At 40.5% G+C, this 13,080-nt stretch overlaps 1 protein-coding gene and 1 pseudogene across 1 annotated transcript in view; one reads left to right on the top strand and one right to left on the bottom strand.

Moving 5' to 3' along the window:
• Positions 1 to 13,080, top strand: part of LOC126160040 (G-protein coupled receptor Mth-like) — a 653,909-nt gene that overhangs the window by 337,695 nt on the left and 303,134 nt on the right. The gene's annotated exons all lie outside the window — the stretch shown is intronic.
• LOC126163558 (5S ribosomal RNA) lies at positions 1,530 to 1,648 on the bottom strand (annotated as a pseudogene).

Below are 13,080 nucleotides of genomic sequence, written 5' to 3' on the forward strand. Positions count from 1 at the left end.
TGTAGTTTCTTTCGTTAGAGTTATTTTATGATTTACGAGGGCCTTTTTCTCGTGTATTTTTTGTTGTATAGCTGTACCACCATGTTAGGGTTATAGCTGTCCTTGCATGCGATGTAGCGCAGTGTAGTTATTCCTTTATGTATGGCCTCCTGTTGCAGTGACAGATATAGGATTCTGTTAATCAGGGAATGAAAGAATGCCTATTTGTGAGATTATGGATGTGTAGATGTATGGTTAATTATTCCATCTGTAATGTTTGGTTTTCTGTACGTTTCAGAAGCGTGTGTATCGTTGTTGTTGGTTTTCGTGAGATCCAGAAAGTTTATCGACGCTAATGAAAACGCTAAATGCAGAAGGAAATGAACATATTTTAGAACATTGTGTACTGCGTACAACAGAGGAGGCTTTGTTTGTTACCAGCATGACAATGGACCCTCCATAAAGCAGCATCTCTAATGAGATGGTGTGTGGGCAATAACATTCCTGAAATGACTGGCTTGCCCAGAATCCGGACCTGAATCCACTGGAACACGTCTTTGGGATAAGTTAGAACTTCATCTTCACTCCAGACGCTAGTGTCCAACATAACTACCTTGTCTTGTTTCTGCTTTTGAGGAAGAATGGTTTGCCATTCCTCCACAAGTATTCAGACACATCCCTGAAAGGGCCCCAGCAGAGTTCAAGTCCTCATAAAGGCATGTTAACATCCACTAATAGTTGTTTGTCCGGTAAGCTTATTACAATGCATGATGCTCTTTAAAGAACGAAATGCCCACCTGTAGTCTATTGTTGCTCCTGTTTATCTTTTACCATTAAAAGAGAAACAGCAAGTTCATTTTGTAAATAAATCTACAAGGGCTACGGACAGAGATGATGAGGTCTGCAGATTAAGATTGTAAGATTGTCCTTGGAATTCGATTTTTAGTGGCTGTTTAACCAGCCCACAGTATTCTTCAAGATCTCCTTTCTTCTGACACACTTTCGGGGCCTACTCTGTCAAAATAATGATACGAACCATCAAGTTGTGTTGCTCATAGCAATACATGCGAAATAAAAAAAAATAAAAATACCATCTTGAGCGATATGTTGTAAAAAACAATGTGAAACACGAACAGAGGGATAGATGTTTCTGGAGTCCAAGTAGAACGTGGAACAGAAGACGAAACCGGATCTTGGGCCAAACGTCGTTCAGTCAGTAATCATGACTAACCGTTTGATTGTGCTTGTAATGTAATTCGCTAGTGATGCAATAATCGCATGTGGATCATCATTATTTCGTTTGACAGCAATTATGCTGTCGTTATGCATCTGTCAAAAACAAACACTGTCCAAGCAAGCCTTGAAGACCCAACTGTACCGACCGGCCGCCATGTCATCCTCAGCCCTTAGCCTTCACCAGATGCGGATACGGAGGGGCATGTGGTCAACACGCCGCTCTCCTGACCTCTGTCAGTTTTCGTGAACAGTGGCGCCATTTCTCTATCAGGCAGCTCCTCACCTGGCCTCAGAAGGGCTGAGTGCAGCCTGACTGCCAACAGCACTCGGCAGACCCGGACAGTGACCCATCCAAGTGATAGCCAAGTCCGACAACGGTTAACTTCGGTGATCTGACGGGAACCGGTGTTACCACTGCGGCAAGGCCGTTGGCCTTTTGTATCTGTCAGTCCCTCTATTTATGACTCTCCTCTCTTCAGCGAAACATTCTTCAACAGCGTCATTTTACCATAGTAAAGTAATAATTGTGAGTTGGTTTGGTATTTATGCTACGTTTCTTCTTTCTTTCACCATCTTCTATTGGTCTCTCTTTCGTTCAGTTACTCCACTCACTTCTTCTTTTTTCCTCCAGGAGAATTGTCAAGGCCGTTACTGTAGTTTAAAAAGTACATTACTGGTCATTTTATTATTAGTTTAATGGTATGTTTATTTATTTATTTATTTATTTGTTTATTTTTCCGTGGGACCAAATTAAGGAGAAGTCTCCATGGTCATGGAACGAGTCAATACATGAAATTATAACATGATAGTAGAAGCAGATAAAATGAAATACAAGAAACGTATTCAGGCGACAATTCGTAAGTTTAAATAAAGAAAATCAACAATGTAACACTGGAATTGGCTTAATTTTTCAGCTCTTCCAGGAGCTCCTCGACAGAATAGAAGGAGTGAGCCATGAGGAAACTCTTTAGTTTAAACTTAAAAGCGTTTGGGCTACTGCTAAGATTTTTGAGTTCTTGTGGTAGCTTATTGAAAATGGATGCAGCAGAATAGTGCACTCCTTTCTGCACAAGAGTCAAGGAAGTGCATTCCACATGCAGATTTAATTTCTGCCTAGTATGAACTGAGTGATAGCTGCTAACTTTTGGGAATAAGCTAATATTGCTAACAACAAACGACATTAAAGACAATATATACTGTGAGGGCAATGTCAGAATTCCCAGACTATTGAATAGGGGTCGACAAGAGGTTCTCGAACTTACACCACATATAGCTCGAACAGCCAGTTTTTGAGCCAAAAATACACTTTTTGAATCAGAAGAATTATCCCAAAAACTAATACCATATGACATAAGCGTATGAAAATATGCGAAGTAGACTTCTTTTCGTGTTGAACTGTCACTTATTTCAGATACTGTTCTAATGGTAAATAAAGCAGCATTTAGTTTCTGAACAAGATCCTGAACATGGGCTTTCCACAACAGCTTACTATCGATCCGAACGCCTAGGAACTTCAACTGATCCGTCTCGCTTATAATATGCCCATTCTGTCTGATCAAAATATCGGTTCTTGTTGAATTGTGAGTTAGAAACTGTAAAAACTGAGTCTTACTGTGATTTAGCATCAAATTATTTTCCACAAGCCACGAACTTATTTCATGAACTACATTATTTGATAATGTTTCAATATTACACACAAGGTACTCCACTACCAAGCTGGTGTCATCAGCAAACAGAAATACTTTTGAATCACCTGTAATACTAGAAGGCATGTCATTTATATAAATAAGAAACAGCAGTGGCCCCAGCACCGACCCTTGGGGAACGCCTCACTTACCAGTGCCCCATTGGGACTGAACATCACTACCACTCTCAATATCGCGGAGAATTACCTTCTGCTTTCTGTTCTTAAAGTAAGAGGCGAACCAATTGTAAGCTACTCCCCTTACTCCATAATGGTCCAACTTCTGCAGTAATATTTTGTAGTCAACACAGTCAAAAGCCTTCGTTAAATCAAAGAAAACATCTAGCGTTCGCAACCTTTTATTTAATCCGTCCAAAACCTCACAGAGAAAGGAGAATATAGCATTTTCAGTTGTTAAACCATTTCTAAAACCAAACTGTACATTTGACAGCAAATTATATGAATTTAAATGCTCCAGTAACCTTGTATATACAACCTTCTCGATAACTTTAGCAAACACCGATGGCATAGAAATAGGTCTATAATTGCCAACATTATCCCTGTCTCCCTTTTTATAAAGTGGCTTCACTACCGAGTATGTGTGTATATGACAACACATTTAGTGTTATACCTACTCAGTAAATGCTGTGATGCCTCTAAGTGGTTTATTTTGTCCCTTCTCAGCACTTAGCACCATTTTCCAGCACTGAAGTTTAATGACAAGCGTGAAACATGCTGACCGCAGACAGGTTTTGCCCCTGTGCTGCGAGTCTCTCCTAGGATGACAGACAGTTTACGCCCGTCACGATGATGGTGAGTGATGCAGCAGCGCCAGCGAACCAGAAGCTCTTCAGGCAAGAGCCACAGCAGCGCAGGAACAGTGGACCAACAAACCTGCTGCCTACCACATCCATTTCAACTCAATGTCTTTGACGACGTGGAACTTCTATACACTACTCTACGAGCTTATCGCACAGAATTCGTGTAAAATAACACGTTTCCTACACTTCCAAAACTCTAAAGCTGCGTTACTCTCCACCTGTCCACAGCTAACCTGAAAACATAGATGCAAAGACATGAACAGCATTCCCTACTTCCTCTAGAACACCAAATATCACAAAAGAAAAGTTCTGTGTATGTTATTAATCCGTGACAGGAGAGGAAAAATCGAAGAATTTTTTTGTCAAGAGGTTATGTATACATTGAGGTGACACAAGTCATGGGGTAGTGATATGCACATATGCAGATGGCGGCAGCATCTCGTACACAAGGTATAAAAGAGCAGTGCGTTCGTGGATCTGTCAATTATAATTATTTTCAGCCATAATGGCTATGTTTGTGAACCGTAACTGTGTGGGATAATTGTTTCAAGTTTCTGCTACCAGTCGCTATTTATTTTATGCTTAATCTAACATAATGCAACGCGTTTCGAACATTTTCTGTTCATCTTGAAGCGTTTATACATACATACATACATACATAGAGAAATGTTACTTAAAAATAAACAGTCTTAAACAAGATTAATCTAGAACACTTTGTTTTTTACTGTAGCTGCTGGTGTGGCTTTTGGGGGGAATGAGGGGGGCAGTGTATATCTAGAAATCGAAGTCAGTGATGTCTTCTGCTGCTTTTCTTCTTTGTTGTTGACTATGTATATCAAAAAGTTTCTGTAACCTGATAAATTTTATAAGGACAGCAGCGCTGACCTTCGGCCCTGTATTCTGAATAAAAAGCAAAAATTCTTACCTCAATAAAACTGCAATTATATCCGCTCTAAAATACTCATTTTTCGACACAGCTTCGTGCAATGCTGGCGAATATATATATATATATATATATATATATATATTATTACTATTATTGAAAGGAATGATGATGAATTTGAAATTCTTTAAATTAAAATGAATGTTTTTCTTTAAAAGAGTTGCTTTATATTATAAAAATTATTATTGGGGTATTTCTTTGAATAAATTAAATTACAATTAACATACATTATTAAATATGCGCAAGGCTGCTCCTTTACCTTCTACAACAATACTCATCCTCCAGAGTCCCGACCAGAGCAGACTGCCGACACGCGCAGGCACGCGCCGACAAGCACGGACTAGCACGGACTAACGACTACTGTGGACTGCTACCCACTCGCTACTACAACTGTCGACTCGCGCGGTCAAGCGCAGACTAGCAACAGCTAACGGTAAACTACTCTCTGGTCAGAGATTCTGTCATGCCTCGCCCATCGCTGGCAATGTATACGTCTTTCAAAATGACTATCTCGTTTGACCTTCTAAACGGAACGCATACAACGAACGTATAAAACTGAATTTAATGTTGAATCACAACAATGTTTAATAACATTTCGTCATCGCAACACCAAGAAATAAATAATTAGAGAAGGAAATTTCACAAATATGTTTGTCTAGGTAACGTCTTAAAGTAATTAACGTTGCAAGATCATAGGTTAATGTAAACGCAAGAAAAGTCATTGCAAAATGGTTCAAATGGCTCTGAGCACTATGGGACTTAACTTCTGAGGTCATCAGTCCCCTAGAACTTAGAATTACTTAAACCTAACTAACCTAAGGACATCACACACATCCATGCCCGAGGCAGAATTCGAACCTGCGACCGTAGCGGTCGCACGGTTCCAGACTGTAGCGCCTAGAACCGCTCGGCCACTCCGGCTGGCAAGTCATTACAATTATGAAATGCTGGTACATTAATAAACGATATAACCACAAGACTGTTGAATGCAAGTGTGCAAGCATGCTTGCATTGTGTCAGAAGATTCCGGATGTCAGTTTGTAAGATGGTGTTCCAAGCCTGTTACACTTCGTCGGCCAAGAGAGCGACGGTTAAAGATGGTTGTGGATGACTGGAGTTGTCCCCTGCGTGCTCGATTGAAGACGGATCTGGCGACCGAGCAGGCACGGCAACATGTTGATACTCTGTACAGCAAGTTGGGTTACAACAGCGGTATGTGGGCGAGCGTCATCGTGCTGGAAGATGGTTCAACTGGCTCTGAGCACTATGGGACTTAACATCTCAGGTCATCAGTCCACTAGAACTCATAACTACTTAAACCTAACTAACCTAAGGACATCACACACATCCATACCCGAGGCAGTATTCGAACCTGCGACCTGTGACCGCTCAGTGTCATTCAATACGATCACGACGACACCCCTCGATCGACGTTAGCACTCGTGGTGTCACTCGCCTCCATACGTGGCATTGGACGTTTGAAAATTTGTGACGCTAGCTCAATGGTCGTCAATTGATTTAAATGTTATTCCCGGCTGACTATTAAATCAATTACTGCCACGGGGGGTGAGGAGAAAGATCACATCCTGATGATACCAGCATTATGCGTATTTAGATGTTCGATTAATCTGAATGGTTTGCCATGTTTCAGCGATTCTGTTCGAACTCTATGCTGATGTACCGACAAGGACCATTTTCGCAGATAAACATGCAAGTACGTAATGGATGTTCAGTTTCTCAATATAGTTCGTCGCACTCACACATTATACTTCCGCTGTAAGAACAATTTCACGCATTTACATTCTTGGTGTCCCACAATATTGGTTGGCTAAATATTATGACGATACGTTGTGTATAACTTCCACAAATATTGTTTATCATGTAGTCAAGACTACGTAATGAAGCCAAAATCGTGGATAAAATTGAAATGTACTTTGTTTATTAACACTTTTCTTTTCACTAACTAACTGTTATTTCACGGAAGAGACTGCTCTACAACGAGCATCAATTGCCCTAAAAACCACATTAACTGAGTTTTTCGCACTATGCAACCGACCAGGTATTCCCGGTTAATTCGCAAAGACATTAATGTATACTGATGTGCCACGATGTTTCACATGGAACAAACAGTCAAAATAGTGGGAACCACGAAAGCGAGGTGTTCTGGTTGAAGGATACAACGGCATATTTATGGGAAATACATTAGGCCGATTATACATAGTCCATCGAAAGCAACGCGAATGTTTCTTCTTGCGTGTATTGTTGGCTTATTTCCTGGACCGACGTCCTTCCAATACTTGCGAACAGTCAATGGCATTTTGTACGACACATATCATGTTGCGTGTCGCAAATTACATTTGCTGGAAGATGACAACAATTGGGATGTTACACTTGCAGATGCACCATTGAGTTCCTCTCCTCACCAAATTCGTCAATTATTCGCCATATTATTGACGACATGTTTTCCATCTCAAGCTTCTGTCCTCTGGGACAAATATAAAGATTCCATGAGCGAAGACATTCTACATCGCATTCGGATCGCTGATCAAGATCCCAATATCGATTTTTCGCCGGAATTATATAACGAGGCTCTAATAAAGAGTGAAGATATTTGCATTCTGATTTCGAATATGCCACTCATTCATTTTGGTATGCCATCACCTAACCGCCCAGCTACAGACATGATTAACAGCGAGATACAGCGCGAACAGTTCAATGCGGTCTCTTTAGGTACTTTCGTTGAAAATAATGAGCACAAAAGAAATTATACGATCGAATTAATTTGTCAATTGCAGCAGAACAAGGTGGATTTTTTTTTTTTTTTTTTTTTTTTTTTTTTTTTTTTTTTGTCTCACCAGGTTAACAATTGCTTCATCAGGTAATGCAGCCACTGTGCTTGATGGCGGACGGACTGCACATTCAGCACTCAAGTTGCCGTTGAAAATTCACACAAATCCAGATGCAGTGTGCAACATAAAAAAGCATTCCGGTATGGCTAAAGTTTTGCAAAAATGCAGAATTATTATCTGGGATGAATGCACTATGGCCCACAAGCATTCACTTGAAGCTCTCGATAGGATGATGAAAGATCTAAATAATAACACCAGGCTTTTCGGTGGTGCCTTACTGCTGCTGTCCGGTGAGTTTAGACAGACGTTGCCAGTCATTCCACGCGCTACATATGCGGATGAAATTAACGCATGTGTAAAACAATCTTATCTATGGCGAAACGTCAATACATTACGTCTTAACACAAAAATACGTGTTCAACTGCAAAACGATCCATTGGTACTATCACTCTCCGAGCAATTGCTCAACATTGGAAATGGAACAATACCATTGCATGGAGACACACAATGCATCAAATTGCCAGACAATTTCTGCAACATGGTAAATACGAAAATTGCTTTGATTGAAAGCATATTTACAGATTTACAAGCTAATTATATTAATCATGCGTGGCTTCGTGAACGAGTTATTTTATCCGGAAAAAATATCGATGTTGACACTATAACTTTAAAATACAACAGTCGTTGCCCGGAAATGAGATATTGTTCAAATCGATCGACACTGTTACCGATCCTGACGAAGCAGAAAAATTATGGGCTATGTTCTTGAAGCTACAATTTTGAACGGCAAATTTGAAGGTGAAGTTGTTATCCTGCAACGAATCCCAATGATCCCTTCAGACTCACTCATTCCATTCAGACATCTGCAATTTTCAATTCGCTTGGCATTTGCCATGACTATTAATAAGTCACAAGGTCAAATGATATCGATTTGTGGGTTGGATCTAGAGAATCCCGTCTTTTCACATGGCCAATTATATGTGGCGTGTTCTCGCGTTGGAAAACCGTCAAGTTTATTCATTTATACTCCTCAGGAATTGACTAAAAATATTGTTCATCAACTCGCATTAAGATAAAATTAAACAAACTTTATTGATTATAACGAATTGTTTTTAGAAAAATTGATGTTATTTCAAAATAAAGAATAATGAAATTATTATATTATTTGTCTTTCATTTCATACTTTAATATCCTAATCGCTTGAAATATCATGCAGGACGCAGGACAACGTCTGTCGGGTCTGCTAGTATGTATATATATATATATATATATATATATATATATATATATATATATATATATATGTATATGTATATGTATATGTATATGTATATGTGTTACATATTCTTTTATATGTATTAAAAGACAAACGCGCCCCTATATCTTTCTGTCCCGCTTGGTCTTTGCTACTTTGCTTTTTATTACTTTTCATTATATTGCTTCTTAGCGATACTGTGCAGTTATTAAAGTTTCGTATTACTTTCCCCTTTTTAATTCTTCCAAAATAAAGTCTATTTATTCCCAATTTTAATTAATATGATGCTAATTGACACGCCTGTCCGCAAAGTACCGTTATAGACCGTAGCTGTCGCGCGGTTCCAGACTGAAACACCTAGAACCGCTCGGCCACTGCGGCCAGCTCGTGCTGGAAGACATCCCCTGGAATGCTGTTCGTAAATGGCAGCACAACAGGTCGAATCACCAGACTGACGCACAAATTTGCACTCAGGGTGCGTGAGATAAGCATGAGAGTGCTCCTGCTCTCACACAAAGCCGCACCCCAAACCATAACTCCAAGTGTACGTCCAGCGTATCTAGGCCGCAGACAAGCCGATAGCAGGCGCTCACCTGTCCTGCTTCTAACCAACACACGGCCGTCACTGACACCAAGGCAGAACTGGCCTTCATCAGAAAACACAACAGGTCTCGACTACGCCGTCCAACGAGCTCTCGCTTGACACCACTGAAGTCGCAGACGCTGGTGGTCTGCGATCAATGGAAAGGACGCTAGAGTGCGGCTGGCTCGGAGCTGCCCTCGAAGAAGAGACCGATCTGCAACAGTTCGTTGTGTCACTGAGGTGCCAGCTGCTACTCGAATTGCTGCTGCAGCTGCATTAAGTTGCTCCACAGCCATACGCCGAACCCGACGATCTTTGCTCTCGGTAGTTGCACGCGACCGTCCACAGGCCGGTCTTCTTGCGGCTGTGCCTTCCATTGACCACAGCTGACAGCAGTCATGTAAAGTGACTACATTCCTACCAAGTCTTTCTGGAATACCCCGGAGCGAACATCAAGCCCCTCGTAGTCCTATTACATGACCTCGTTCAAACTCAGTGAGCCGTTGATAACCGCATCTTCGTCGTCTTAAAGGCATTCTCTCCTAACATCAACTAACTACGTAAAATCTCAAAGCTATCGCTCAGCACAGTTACCCGATTTGTTACCTTTATTACCAATTCTATGTCATTCACCAGACACAGCTGGACAGACAGCGTCGAGATACAACACTATCAAAATACATGAATACAACTCTACTATGATAGTAATTTAATACTGCAAGACATATTTAAGTTATAAATTACATTACAATAATATCACAACTATAAAATAGATACAAGTATATGACTAGGTTGGAATCATAACTCACATGCTCCATAAACATAAATTTTCACAAATGACTAAAAACGTGCGTCGTGCGCATGTCCCATATATTGACATCAGTATGTGCAAGAACAATGGCTATAAATCATTTTGTATATTTCAGATTATGTTTGCTTATTGAGAAATTACAATTATTTAAGGTTATATTATGGATCATGTTAGTTTTGTTAATGAGCTATGGAACATGTAAGTTTTGACAATCCCCGTTTTGGATCTTGTGAGTTTTGGTACTGAGCTGTTTGGACGATGTTGGTTTCGCGGGAACTATCGTGTTGCGACTCGATATGCAACACTTTTCGGTTCCGTCTGCAAGCCACTTTCTCTTCAACAGTGTATATATAATATTACATTCCGATGTTAATCGTGATAAATACCAATTAATCATCTTTTATGGACTTTGCTTGTATTAGTTTACAAAAGATATTCTCTAGTTTGGAATACCGTTTGCAATTTCATAAAATAAATGTCTACCGTGCACATTTCTTCAGTGTTATGATCAAAGAAATTTACAAATTTTCCATTCATCAGAATTAATTACTGATCACAAAGAAAAGTAGAATATTATAATCAGGAAAATAATTGAAACTTGTTAATCATTCTTTGAGAAGAAAGAAACTATCAAATACCAAAAGAAAATAAGCTACTAAAATAAAACTGAAGATTTGAAGAAGATTCACTTCTAAAACTGAAAATAATTTTACTCTTCTGTGTCTATATCACTGAACAGAACAGAAAACACACTCCAATGGCATCAATATTTACTACTACACAAGAAAACGGCGCCGAGTGAGCTAATCGCTGATTGGTCAAGATGAGGTACGGGGCAAAACTCACAAGATCCCGCCGATCATGAGACTTTTGAAACTAACCATAAAGTTTAACACCGGTTTTCTCAAGGACCTTGTGCCAAATGTGAATAACTGTTTCGTGAATTATGTTCTATGTATAAAGTTATATGAGAATATATCGGCATCTCAATTTTCATTATTTTGGAGCATGTGAGTGATGATTCTAACCTACACATATAATGAAATTAACTATAACGGTTGTTGTTGGAGTCATGGAACTGAGCTGCAGCTCAAGTAAACACTATGCTATTACTAGAGAAGAACTGTTCAATATTGTAGAAGGGTTGCTCTTTTAGCTTATACAAAATAGTAGTTTTAAACTGCTCCCATGGTAAAGAGTGAATGTGATCATGTAGAGCATTAAACAATTTTAGGGCCACCAGTGGGAAGCTGTTTTGTGACTTTGCTAATCGACACCTAGGCATATCGATACTGTCTTTGTTGTGAGTGCTGTACTTGTGAAGTTCATTTCTCTTACTGTAAATATCATGGTTTCTCTCTATGTGGAAGAAGCAGTTCAATATACAGGGTGTTACAAAAAGGTACGGCAGAACTTTCAGGAAACACTCCTCACACACAAATAAAGAAAAAATGTTATGTGGACATGTGTCCGGAAACGTTTAATTTCCATGTTAGAGCTCATTTTAGTTTCGTCAGTATGTACTGTACTTCCTCGATTTACCGCCAGTTGGCCCAATTGAAGGAAGGTAATGTTGACTTCGGTGCTTGTGTTGACATGCGACTCATTGCTCTACAGTACTAGCATGAAGCACATCAGTACGTAGCATCAACAGCTTAGTATTCATCACGAACGTGGTTTTGCAGTCAGTACAATGTTTACAAATGCGGAGTTGGCAGATGCCCATATGACGTACGGATTAGCACGGGGCAATAGGCGTGGCGCGGTACGTTTGTATCGGGACAGATTTCCAGAACGAAGGTGTCCCGACAGGAAGACGTTCGAAGCAATTGATCGGCGTCTTAGGGATCACGGAACATTCCAGCCTATGACTCGCGACTGGGGAAGACCTAGAACGACGAGGACACCTGTAATGGACGAGGCAATTCTTCGTGCAGTTGACGATAACCCTAATGTCAGCGTCAGGGAAGTTGCTGCTGCACAAGGTAACGTTGACCACGTCACTGTATGGAGAGTGCTACGGGAGAACCAGTTGTTTCCGTACCATGTACGGCGTGTGCAGGCACTATCAGCAGCTGATTGGCCTCCACGGCTACACTTCTGCGAATGGTTCATCCAGCAATGTGTCAATCCTCATTTCAGTGCAAATGTTCTCTTTACGGATGAGGCTTCATTCCAACGTGATCAAATTGTAAATTTTCACAATCAACATGTGTGGGCTGACGAGAATCCGCACGCAATTGTGCAATCACGTCATGAACACAGATTTTCTGTGAACGTTTGGGCAGGCATTGTTGGTGATGTCTTGATTGGGCCCCACGTTCTTCCACCTACGCTCAATGGAGCACGTTTCATGATTTCATACGGGATACTCTACCTGTGCTGCTATAACATGTGCCTTTACAAGTACGACACAATATGTGGTTCATGCACGATGGAGCTCCCGCACATTTCAGTCGAAGTGTTCGTACGCTTCTCAACAACAGATTCGGTGACCGAGGGATTGGTAGAGGTGGACCAATTCCATGGCCTCCACGCTCTCCCGACCTCAACCCTCTTGACTTTCATTTATGGGGGCATTTGAGCGCTCGTGTCTACGCAACCCCGGTACCAAATGTAGAGACTCTTAGTGCTCGTATTGTGTACGGCTGTGATACAATACGCCATTCTCCAGGGCTGCATCAGCGCATCAGGGATTCTATGCGACGGAGGGTGGATGCATGTATCCTCGCTAACGGAGGACATTTTGAACATTTCCTGTAACAAAGTGTTTGAAGTCACGCTGGTACGTTCTATTGCTGTGTGTTTCCATTCCATGATTAATGTGATTTGAGGAGAAGTAATATAATGAGCTCTAACATGGAAAGTAAGCGTTTCCGGACACATGTCCACATAACATATTTTCTTTCTTTGTATGTG

Source organism: Schistocerca cancellata, chromosome 2 (assembly GCF_023864275.1).
Source record: "Schistocerca cancellata isolate TAMUIC-IGC-003103 chromosome 2, iqSchCanc2.1, whole genome shotgun sequence".
Lineage (NCBI taxonomy): Eukaryota > Metazoa > Arthropoda > Insecta > Orthoptera > Acrididae > Schistocerca > Schistocerca cancellata.